The following is a 12364-nucleotide window of genomic DNA, read 5'->3' on the forward strand; positions in this document are numbered from 1 at the left end:
AGTTGGACTGCCCTGGCTTAGAGGCTGCACTCTGAATCAGTAAATGCCTGCTCCAAATCTGACCTCTGCTATAAATACACAGGGTGGCTTTCAGCTTTACTCTCAAACCTGTGAACCCCCAAACTTCAATATCAGAGTGAGGTTAATGGTGTAACTTTGAGGATTGTTGTAAGGATTGCTGAAATAAAATATAAATATTGTTTATTGTAAATATCAGAGGATAATGGACTCTCCATCTGAGGTTTTTAAACAGAGGTTAGATGGCTAACTGTCAGGGGTTTGCTGGCTTGCTTATTTCATAAAATTTATACACTGCTTGGTTGTAAAACCCCTCAAAGTGGTTATTCTTTAGTTGTGGTTCCAGCTTTTCAGGGAGTTGGAATAGAGGACCCTTTGGGTCCCTACCAACTCTGCAATTCTATGATTCTGTGAGTGTTCAAAGTGCTATATACCATATTTTTTGCTCTATAAGATTCACTTTTTCCCTCCTAAAAAGTAAGGGGAAATGTGTGTGCGTCTTATGGAGCGAATGCATGCTGCGCAGCTATCACAGAAGCCAGAACAGCCCGAGGGATTGCTGCTTTCACTGCGCATCGTTCCCTCTTGCTGTTCTGGTTTCTGAGATTCAGAATATTTTTTTTCTTGTTTTCCTCCTCCAGAAACTAGGTGCGTCTTGTGGTCTGGTGTGTCTTATTGAGCGAAAAATACGGTAAATTGTACGTAGATCACTATTACTGCTGTTATTACCTGATCCAAGGGGGGTGGGGTGGGAGGAAAACAAATTCCAGGATTGTCACTTGGCCAGTCCAGCTCCAGATTAGGTTCTGAGCCTGCTGCCATTGTGGCAATGCACTTTCATCTAACTTTCTGATGGGGAAACTTCTACAATAATTGTGGTTTAGGTTGAGTTGTTTTTTTCTTTTATCAGCAGAGTTGTCCAGGATCCTGGTGTCATTTTTATAGGAGTGGGACTCTGGCTGTACAATTGCTGAAGATTTGTACTGACTGGGGACTTTACCTTCACTAAAGGGTAGGCCCATAAACTACAAGTGCAGGCTAAAGACAGGATTTATGGACTGAGCCTTCCTGCCTATTGCAGAACAAACCTGTGCAGCTCATCCCTGTTTTTTTCACTGGCGCAGCTGCTTTGAGCTGGAATCCTGGAAAGAAAGTTCAAGGTTTATAAGTGACTGGTCAGCCCAAGAGATTTTTAATGGAAAATGAATGTCTAGGCTAGGGTTTTTAAAAGGTAGGGGTGTGTGTGTGTGTGTGTGTGTGTGTGTGTGTGTGTGTTGGGGGGGGGGGTGTTCCTCAACAGCTGATCCACCACACATTCTGGCCAAGAGAGAAATGCATAGCCAACAGATGAGACGACTCTAAAGACAGGTGAGTGGAAGGCTGCCTCTGTTTTTGCCTGCGTGTACCTGTTTGGTTGTGTGAACCAACGATCCAGCAAGCGATTCCCGCAGCTGGAGGCTGTGCTGGAAAAGCTTTCAGGCCCCCCCTTGCCTCTTTTTTCATCCACTTCTCCAAGGCTTTTTCTTTTCCCAAGGGCCTGATCACTCAAGCACCTCCGTCTCTCCCAGCGTGTGGAAAGTGGGAGGGAGCGGGGTTGCGGGGAGAGAAGGAGGGCCAACTAAAGCGTTAATTGTGCCTTTTTAGCTCATGTTCGGCCGGCAGCAGGAGAAGGCGCTGCTTAAACCTAATCAATAAAGTCTTGTCTATTGATCGTGTAAATTTCATTTGGCAACCGTCACTTACCAGTCTCTCCCACTGAGCCGCGAGAGAGGCAGGGGCAACTCGTCCCCCGCCCCGCAGTAAGCTGCTTTGGGGGACGGGCCCTGAGTCTTTGGCGCGGCTTTCATGTGTGAATTTGAAGAAAGGGATGCTGTGCCGACGTGGAAATGCAGAAACCTGCTCTTTCTAAGCCAGGGCCTTTGCAATATGTTCTCCGGCCCGCGATGACCTTGGGTGGGTGGGGGATATGTCTAAGTGCTGTTGGATGAGTGGGTGTGCCTGGACTTGCACTTGCCCCATTCCTAAACGGCCTTGACTGGAACCAGGCGATACTACCTGCGGATTGGGACCATGACTCTGGGCCCTCCGCCCTGACCGCCATAGTGGAGAAACACCAAGGGCTGTGCTGAGTAGGGGTGGGTACAAATACCGCAATGACTTGATCTTGGTGGAGGAGGGGCGCGGGGCAACTGGCCGTCGGAGTCCTGAAGGCTCCCTAACCCTCCCGCGTCTGCCTCCGCGTCGCTCTCCGAGGTGCTGAAGGTCCCCTGACCTGAGGAGCTAACTGCCAAGGCAGAGGGTGCAGGTTCCTTCAGTCCTTTGCCTATTCCTGGCGGTGGGGAGAGGCTCCCTTTCTCCTCCCGCCTGCCCCGGGGGTCGCCTCTCTCTGTTGGCGGCGCCTCTGACCTCTGCCCGCCCCGTCCAGGTTGATTACTCCATCAGGCCCGTCCGGGTGTGCCAAGGCTGTAAAGAGCCATTACCCGGATTCTTTTATCAATGTCCAGTAATTAAAATGTCACCGTTTAATTTTCAGGCCTTCTCGGAGCAATCTTTTCCTAATAAAGAGTCTAATCGAAAGGCTATTCGCCACCCTCCCACCCGAAAATGGCACCGGCAGGCGGGCTGCTGCGGCGGAGCGAGGCCCCCGCGCGGATCGATAGCGAGAGGGCTGGGATTGATCTGCCGCTAAAATGAAATTTATTGGGGTCATGGTTTTATATGGTGCTGATACAACTGTTAAATGGGGGACATTCGTTTCCAATAGGAGGCGTTTATTAAACTTCCACTGAATTAGACCGCGGTGATTTATGGGGCAATCTCCCGCCTGCGAGCCCCTCCAGGAACGAGAGCGGGGAAGGAAGGGCCTTGGCGGCCTCCTCTTAGAGAGATATTTATAAAGAGATGACACGGGCCTCTGAGTTTTAAGCCGGAGTGGCGAGGAAAGGACTTTCGAGGGACGTGACAAGGAGGCAAAGGATCGGGAGGCAGACGGAGAGTGGGTGGGGGAACCTAAAAGGTGAGCCACCCAAGCCCACCAGCGCCAAGTGTGACGGTCTCACCCCCGGCAGAGTTCCCTACTCAGTTCAGGAATTTCCAACAGACTGGACAGAAAGTCTGGAGTAACATGGGTCTGCACGACTGCAAGCCTACCCAGGTTTTCTGCTAGCCGCCCTGAGCACGGTTGGGTGGAAAGGCGGGGTGCAAAAATAAGGAGTAAAATAAAAGCAGGAAACAGGGAGTAAGTCCCATTGAGGGCGCTGGGACTTGCCTCCGAATCGACACTGATCTGCTTGTGCTCCCATTACCCAGCCGAAATATTCCAAGACCAGCTCACGGGGCCAACTTTCCTGCCAACTGTCTTTTGTCACGAGACTTTAGGTCATCGGAATCAAAAGCATCCTACAAGGGTGGGCCTTCCCTCGCCGCTTCAATGGTACCTTGTTTTGGCTGAAATACACGGATTAACAGCAGAGCGGAAGAGGAGGTGCTGGATTATCGCACGAACGGTCGAAGGGGTTGCTGTGAGGCCTCCCTTTTAAAACAAAACTTTGGAAATTCCCACCCCAAGCCTTCCAGAGGATTTCCGCCCCCCCCCAAGTAACACTTGCACCTTTGATTTGCCACGATCACAGCAGAGGTTGGGACAAGCCATTCCCCCTTTCCTCACTAGTGACTGGCATGATAATACTTTCCCCCCCGTTCCTCCAGCTGTCCCATTTTAAAGAAGAACCCCCATCGCCACCCATTCTCCTCCTGCGCAAACAGCTTCCTCATTACCCCTTGGGGGCAGGAAGAGGAGAGGAGTATAAAGCGAGGAACAAGTGGTGGGGGTTCTGTTTGGCAATCCAAGTGGGCCGGGCGGGGGGAGCGTTTGCTTTGCACGCAGAAGGACCCAGGTACAATCCTGGCATCTCTAGGTAGAGCAGGAAGGGATTCCTTGCCTGAAACTCTGGAGAGCCACAGAATACGGATCTTAGACTCAATATAAACCCATTTCTTGTGTTCGATATATGTAATGCGGAAGGAAATCGGTCATTCGAGTGCACGCTGCGATTTTACTCTGTGAACCGCCCTGAGACCTGCGGGTATAGGGTGGAATAATAATAATATTATTATTATTATTATTATTATTATTATTATTATTATTAATAATAATAATAGGTGTCCAGAAGCCATCAAGCTCAGGAAATGAAGGGGATGGGCCAAGGAGGATCCACTCTAGCTCTCCAGTACTTCGAGGTTCCCGTCTCTGTCGCTACATGCCCCCTCTGTTTGACACGGCTCAGGCTCTGCGGTGTGTTCTTGTAGTATGGGTGAATGGGTGGCTATAGATATGGGAGAGATTGAATGGCGGGTGCAGGGCTGGATACATGGTTAGAGAGGTTCTTGTTTTTCCCTTTGAGTTTGCTTGTTTGTTTGTTTTTGTTTGTTTGTTTGTTTAAGTTATATCCCACCCTTCCTCCCAACGGAGCTCAGGGCAGCAAACAGACAATGCTCATCTTGTGGCAGTTAGTTCCTTGGGTCCATTGGACATGTTGTAAGAGAGTATTTTCCTTGAACACAAGCTTGCTTGTAAACAGCCTAAGGGGCTAGGAGTGTGCCTGCAGATTCTTCTCCACTATAGACCCTTTTGGTCTTTCAAGGTGCTGCGCCCAGAACCTCTCCAGCAACCCCTGCTTGGAGGGCCAGCTCCCGCTCATATTTCAAAACAAGGGACAAAAGTGGAGACTCTCAGCCATCTCCTTAACCCACACTCCCTCAGAAAAACAACAACCCGTGTATATCCCCCCAAAACCCCTTGCATTGGGCGATCATTGAGTTTTAATTAAAAATTGTTACAATTAAACCCAACACACACGAACGTGCGCACACATGCCTTAATTACATTTGATTTTTAATTCCAAATCCGTGTTTACACAGTAAGCGAGACGTACCTCCTGATTATCCCCAATACTCTTTATACTGTACTAATTATGTAAATTAAACCTAATTAACTGACAAAAAACAGCAGTTAATTCAACTGTTAAAAGATATGGGATCGCAAGGAGCTTAAGAGAAGCAATGAAAGGAAAAGGGGGAGCGGATACCTTCCTGGGGAGGGCCCTCCCCTTCCTGTTTGCACTGGGAGAAGGCAGGTGGGGGTTAGTTATAAACTAGGCACTGGCTGTTAAAGTTAAAACAGGTCGGTCGTCGTCTTTGGCTTTCCCCGATAAAGATCTGAGACCTCCAGAGCGACACGAGAGGTCAAAAGGAAGATTTTGAACGGCCGCCCCATGGCTCCTTAATCAATGTTCCCACTTCACTCGCTCCCGCCCCACCGCTTGCTCCCCTCCCTCCCTTTAATCCCGAAACTGCACTGGAAATAATATTATTTCTGGCTGTGGTATAGTATCTGGACGAGAATGCAAGCATGCATCTAAGTGCGCACCCACCCTAACAATGAGCGGGGAATATTTTGTGGAGCTGTTGGGCAGCAGAATGGATATCCTGCTGCGCCGAAACTTCAGTCCCTCCAAATTCCCATGTAAGGGGGAGGATTATGAGAGACCTCAAAAGGCAGCTGCTAGCCTTGCTTGTTGCTTTTATGCTCTCTTGGAAAGGGGGGGAGGGAGAAGTTAGAGAGGGGTGCTGCTCCCTGCTAATGTTCATACAGGGTGGGGGCATGTGGTATAGAGTCCGTCTCACAACTTCCCCGAACGGTGTTATTCGGGCAGCGCCTCCTTTTACAAATGGCGCTGTCTCAGGTGCTGAAACCACCGGTGCGGGTCGAATAACTGCAGCAACCGCAAGTGCGGGCCTCCGACTAAGGGTCAGTTCAGCACCTGGGACAGCGCAGCGCTAGGCGACGCCCGACGAGTCCTTCCTTTTAAACCGATCGCGACAGGAGGCAAAGGCCGATTCGCCTCTGCGACTTTGGAACCGGTCACTTTCGATTCCAATCGCTGCTCTCTCGGAGTAAGTGTCTGGGCGGCCCACGGTCCAAATAACGCCCCCCGCTTTTCACATTAAATCACCAGGACTAGGGTGGTCAAGACAATGCGGTCTTGCCCATTTACAAGCTAAGGCCTGAAGTTTGCATTCCTGAGATTTCACTCCTGAAAGCGCGTCAAAGCCTCTACTCGTAGTTATTTGTAATAACATGGTCTTCGCCATCTCAGGCCTTTGGGACGTGGTGGAATACATACCCAGGTAAATTAATAAATAGCATTTCCCGCTTTCCCCAAACTTCCTGGGTGGTTAAGAGACTCATCCTTCTGGACAGGGCTAGACTTGTACCGGCGACCTCTTAAGCAAGACTCGTTTCCTCCCAGCGCAAAGCAATCAGGGTTGTTAAAATCAGCCAACTTTGGGGACTGCGGCGAGGTCCATCTCGGTTAGCTATTTGCAGGACAAGGTTTCTGGTTAGAAACGAGCCCAGAGCTCAATGCTCCATTCTCCCAAATTCGTTCCTGAGGTTAGACTGCCTTCCTCATTTTTGGAAGAGGAAGGGCCGCCCCGGGATGACGCCGGAGCAAACGATCTGCCACTATTTTAAATTGAGCGCCCCCCCCCCTCGCCAAAACCACTTCGGGGTCCCCTGATGATTCAGTCGTCTGTCGGGAAGCAACTTCCCTCGGTGTGGCAAACTTTACCTCCCTCTGCGCCCCCCCCCTTCCCAGTTCACCGCCCCCCTTCGGGGTTGCTTTTGCAATTGACACTCTGGGCTAACAGACGGGTCTAATATCAACCGCGCTGCAGAGGTTAAGAGCCCTGGGGCGAAGGGCGGCGGGGCGGGAGGGGGGGGGCGAAGAGAGAGGGAGAGGGGGAGGAGGGAGGGGGAGGGAAGAGAGATCGGATTAAATACGGCGCTTTGTAAGTATTTAAAATTACATTTAATCTCCGCGTCCCACGTTTGTTTATTTGCTCGGTTTTGTAACAAAACAAAACATAGAGTTTCAACATAAAAGAAGCTCATTAAACCATCACGAACTGTGAATTATTCTAATAAAAAAATATATTAAAAAAACCCCGAAGGAAACACCTCCCTCCTTTCAAAACCAAATAAATATGCCACCAAATTAATACTGAAAACCTCACTTTTTCTCTCTCTCTCTCTCCCTCTCTCTTTAACCCATATTAAAATAATGCATAAAGCGCCTGTCTCCGCGGGGGGCGGCCTGCGCGCCCCTGCCAGCCTCTCCGGCTGGATCTTATGAAAAGGTTCCATCTTTTTAACTTCCTCGCCAGGGCGGGCGGGCCTCGGTTTGCAGCCGGGCGCCTCAGTTGGCGCAGTAATAACGGCTAATAAATATTTAACTACGCATTTGTTGTTGCTTTTTGCAGGGGGTGGGGGGTTAGGCGAGGGGGGGGAGGCTTGCAGGGGCTCAGGAGTCGGATGGGGGTACCAAAAGCTCAAGGACGCCTCTCCCATCGCCAGGGCAAAGTCTAATTAAAGACAAATGCCGGGAGTGTGGGGGGGGGGGTAGAGATGTAGTGGAGGGGGGCGTCCTCAGCTCTGACCATCCAGGGCTGCAACATTTATTGGTCACAATGTAGAATTCAGTGTGTGCGCTTTAAATAATTAAAAGGCGAGGAATAATTACCGACTCGCATTGTAATTATGGCGAGCCACCCGCGCTTGGAAACGGGAGCCGCATCGAGGGTGAGTCGAGGTTAGGGTTACTAAGAGGGCCTCTGCCAGGATTTTCCAGCTCACCTTTTGTCTAGGGGAGGCAGCCAGGAGGGACGCTGGACCTGAGAAAGGGGAGCGTGTGTTTGTGTGTTTGTATGTGGCTGTGCTCCTTAAATCCGGAGCACCAATTAAAAAGTCCTTTTTCTTTTTTCTTTGCCCACAACTCCTTCTCCGCACTCTTCATATCCTCCACCTTTTCGCTGCGAAAAAGAAGTCTCAAAACTCCAAGCCAAAACTCTCTCAAATCCTTCCCCCCGCTCTTTCTCTCCCCACTCACAAATGTAATGCATTCTGGTCTCCCCCCCCCCCAACCCCCCAACAACAACACCACACCAGACTTTTCCCGCAAGTCTACCCCCGTCGCCCCCCCCCCACTCCTCCGCCACCGCATATTCCTCGCCAGAGATTTATGCCCCCAAATCTGCTTTTCAAGGACAAACTCCGCTTCCTGATACATCAACTCTCAAGTAGGCGCGGGCATTTTCATAACAATGCGCGCTGGAAGATGGAGCCCATATGCCGGGGCGAAGGGCGAAAGCTGTTTTCCTGGCGGAGGGGAGCGCCCGCTCCCCTCAAAGTGCCTGAGGCCGCCAGCCTGGGCCGTTATTAACTTCTGTTTGATTAGTGTAATTGCTCAAATTTGGGGCCGGACAGTATGATTAATTACAGTTTAATTAACGCGTCCATTAAGAGCACTTAATGCCACGATGCTTTTAGAAACAGCCTGAGGAATGGGCGCTCCAGGAAAGAGGAGCGAGGGGAGATTGGAAGCGGCGGCGGCGGCGGCTTAATTTTCATTTTTAACATTTATTTGGTTGGGGGGGAAATACACCGGGTCAGGTTTCCATAAGAAGGAAGCGGGAAGAGATGGAAGACAAAAAAAGAAGGAGGGAGCCCCCGACAGAAATACGTTTCGGAAGAGATTAAATCCAAGACTAATAATAAAATAAAAAATATTTTCTAATTTCGAAATCTTTCCCTGCATGCTGGATTTAAAAAAAAAAACAAAAAACCCACGCCTCCTTCCTTCCATCCCTTTCGCCATCGGGAGCAGCCAATCTTGGTCTGAAATTGAGTCTATATCCCACGTTTGAACCCCTTTCTACGGTGGGTTCCAGTGGAAATTGACCACTGAGGCATCTTCAGACCCCAGCCCTGGGCACCAGAAGTCCCATTTGACTCTTCCAACAATCCAAGTTTATGATTGGGACGGGTAGTTTATAAGGGATGTGCTAAACAAACTAGGAGGGGAAATCGTCATTTTATCTACCGGATTTATTTGTTTTGGGAGGATTTTTTTTTTTTTAATGAAAGGAACTAGAAAACCCCCTTCCGCTGTTTCCCTCACTCCATTTATGTATATGAAAATCTGAAATAAATATTTAGCTGCACTTTTATGCAGCAAAATGTTCCTCGGAAATATTTTAATCAATTTAACCTATCCATCACTCATCATCCAGAGAGACAGTCTGTGTCCAAAACAGGTATGTAAATAATTGTACCTGTGTCACGCTAACATGCACTATTTAGGGATCATTTTATAGGAGTAAATTATTTGAGCCGGTCCCGGGCACTCCAAGACGCCTCAACTTTCCCCGTTAAACAGCAGGCTCTCCATTAGGTATGTCGAGACAGGCGCATTTCCACTTCCTTATTTAAATGTCCTCCCTGCAAACAGAGCCAATGAGGCTATAAATATTGATCAAGCCGTACAGTTTAGGCACCAGCCTCCTCCTCCTTCCCCGCAGTTTTGGGCTCATCGCCTCATGTTGACGGTGGCCACGATACTGTGTCATGAGACGGCGCGGGGGTGGGGGACACGAGACATGTGTCCCATCTTCAAAAGGGAGGACGGGTTTTGCCCGACAATTCCTGCAAAGCTAAGAACTCACCGGGGTTCCAATGCCCCCCCCCCCCCGCGCCCGCCCTGCTGTCTATTGATCGGCTTATGAATAGTTAATTGGGCATCTTTTTCGTTGTATCTCTCCCCCCTCCGCCCCGCCCCCGCCAGAAGATTGCCTGTTAAATCAACGCCTTTGCCTGAGGGGGAGATACGATCTGTCCTCTCTCTCTGGTTGTAGATTTTTCGTGCCCAGACCCTCAGCCACCCTTATGCTTCAGTTCGTATCGTTCCCGGCGTCCGGGAGCGGAACTGTTATTTTGGGAGCGGGGAGGGGTTGCTCAGATTCCACCCACCCGCTTCCCATTTCTGGTTTTCAGTTGTGGTGAAGGAAATAAAAGTGGGACGCCAGAAGTGGGAAAAGAAAAGCGGGAGAGAGGCAGAGAGGGGGGAGAAATTCGCCTGCGGGACTCTGGTCTTTCTGCACAGTTTGATTAGGGTTGCGGGGCAGAGACCTGAGTCGCCTAGACAGGTGGTAAAAGCTCCATCGTTTTAGCAGCCTCTCAGCCCAGAAATACCTTCCTTTGCACTCTGTGCCCCGAACATGCTGTAGCCTCCCCATCCACCCCCGAAATTCTATATTAACAGCTCCTGATGGGGTCGTCCCGCGTTCCGCGAAACTAAGTGGTTCAGCGCCGCTGTCGAAGTCCAGGTGGTCGGTGAGGAGGTGGAATGAAGATCGCCTTCCACTCCGTAGCGAAACATCGCCCGCTGCCCCTTTAATATCACCACACCTCAGGCCCCCTGCCCCCACGCCTCTTTAAGGAAACCAGCTGCCCTGGGGGCTGGGGGGGTACACAGAGCAGGGAAACCGAGGAGCCCCAGTTGGCGCTGAGCAGGCAACAGTCGCGAGGAGGGGAGCTGAAACGGTTCTTCCTGGCGTGTGGCCTTGAAGGGAGGGTGACCTCTCCAAGCCTCCCTTTCGCTCCCCAGCCCTCCTCGGAAGATACCTGACCGGGGAAAGGTGTGCAAAAAAAGGGTGGGAGGAACAAGTCCGCGCGCTTACCTTCTCGGCGCCCGCGGCGGCGGCGGCTTCTTCGCACCGAATTTTCTCCTCCTCCCCCCGCAACGCCCCCTTCCCCACCGCCCCCCCCCAAAGCCGGCAATCTGTTTTTCCTTAAAGAAGCCCCGTCTGCGTTTTGATTGACTGGCGCCGCGGGATGATTGACACGCGCCAGAGTCCCGACGGCACTTCGGGTAAATATGTTGGTGCTGCTAAGTGGGAGTTGCCTTCCTATTATTTTAGCTGTCACTGGATCAATGTACAACGTCTTCAACTAAGGATCAGGATCCTCCTTTCTCCTCTCTCTCTCTCTCTCTCTCTCTCTCTCTCCCTCCTCCTTCCCTCGCTCCCTCCCTCCCTCCTTCCTTTCCTTCCTTCCTTCCTCTTTTTTTCCTCTTCCTTCTTCCCCCTCTCTCTCTCTTCCCGTGAAGCTTAGCCATGTGGTCAGCCTCCTGCTCGCATCTCCAAACCTACGGACGGAGGCAGAGGGCAGGCGCCCGCCTGGAGCAGCAGCCCCAATGAAACTCCGCGCCGCGGCCGGAGGCTCCTAGCCCGTCCAGGATTTGGGGCAGAGGAAACCGCCTGTTTGCCGACGGTAAGTCCCTCTCCCCTCTCCGCGTCTGCCTTAACCGAAGCTTGGTTGTTGTTTTTTTATTGTGGGGGGGATAGTACTAGAGACCGCTTGGCTTGGCACTCGCAACGGTTGCTTTTGCAAAGACAGCCTGGCCTCGGCTATTCTCCACCTGCCCCTGCAAAAATAAATAAATAATAATCTCTCCTCCCCATATTCTTCTAATTTTGCAGGTTTGTTTGGGGAGCCTCGCCTGCCTGCCTTGCGTCTGTTTGTTGGTTCCTCTGATTTCCTGCTTGTTAGATTCTTATTTTCTCTGTGCATATTCGTTTTTAAATCTAATATCAATATTTCCTTCCTGATTTCGGGTTTGGTTTTATTTTCGCGGCCGCTGCCGGAGATCAGCCACTTTTTTCAGAAACCTCCGCTTTAAAAAAGGGCAAATACAATAAATAAAAAAAAATCAGGCCCAGCGAGAGGTCTTGCTTTGCGTATTGATGTCCTTTGAAAATGTAATTAATTTTCCCGTGAAGGCGCATTTGTTTATTTCGCGTTTCCCCTTTTCTTGTTATGTTTTAAACAATCTGTCTTCTGGTGGTTGGAGTCTGTTTGTTTGCATGTTCATTTTTATTTTTTGGCGGGGGAAGACGGAGATGTGAGATATGGGGGGCGGGGAGGAAGTTTGTATTCACATTTGAGCGAGGCACCAGCGTCTGGACTATTCTGTGTAATTACCACGAAAGCCTCTTACTTAATCCGGGGCGATCCTGTTTGGGTAAGCTCCTTCGCTTGGCTCAGGGTCCCCTTCTGCTGCTCCGCTTCCCCCCCACTTCCTTCTTTTTTATTTTCTTTTAACGTGCCGGTGGAGTCTTTAAGTGGCACGGTTAAGTAATCTTCCTTGCTCCTAATCTCCTGTAAAGACATTAGAAAACGGGGGAGGAGGGGGAGGGAGACTTTCCAACGATGCGCAACTACTTTCAAGTCTGTTCCATCAACCCTATTTAGAAATTAGAGACCCATACAGGGAGGGGGGCAATAAAAGCAACTTGGACTGGCTTCCCCCACCCCAACTCCCCCCGTTTTCTGGTTGTTTGGAAGCTCCTGGATCTTTTCCTAATTTTTCAACCCCCGCTTCTGTTTGGCAGCAGGGAAACCCAGAGTTGGTTGTGGGGTTGTTTGCTCTTTTTCTTTTTTGTTAAA

This window comes from Podarcis erhardii, assembly GCF_964252035.2.
Source record: "Podarcis erhardii genome assembly, chromosome: 14".
NCBI classification, from domain to species: domain Eukaryota; kingdom Metazoa; phylum Chordata; class Lepidosauria; order Squamata; family Lacertidae; genus Podarcis; species Podarcis erhardii.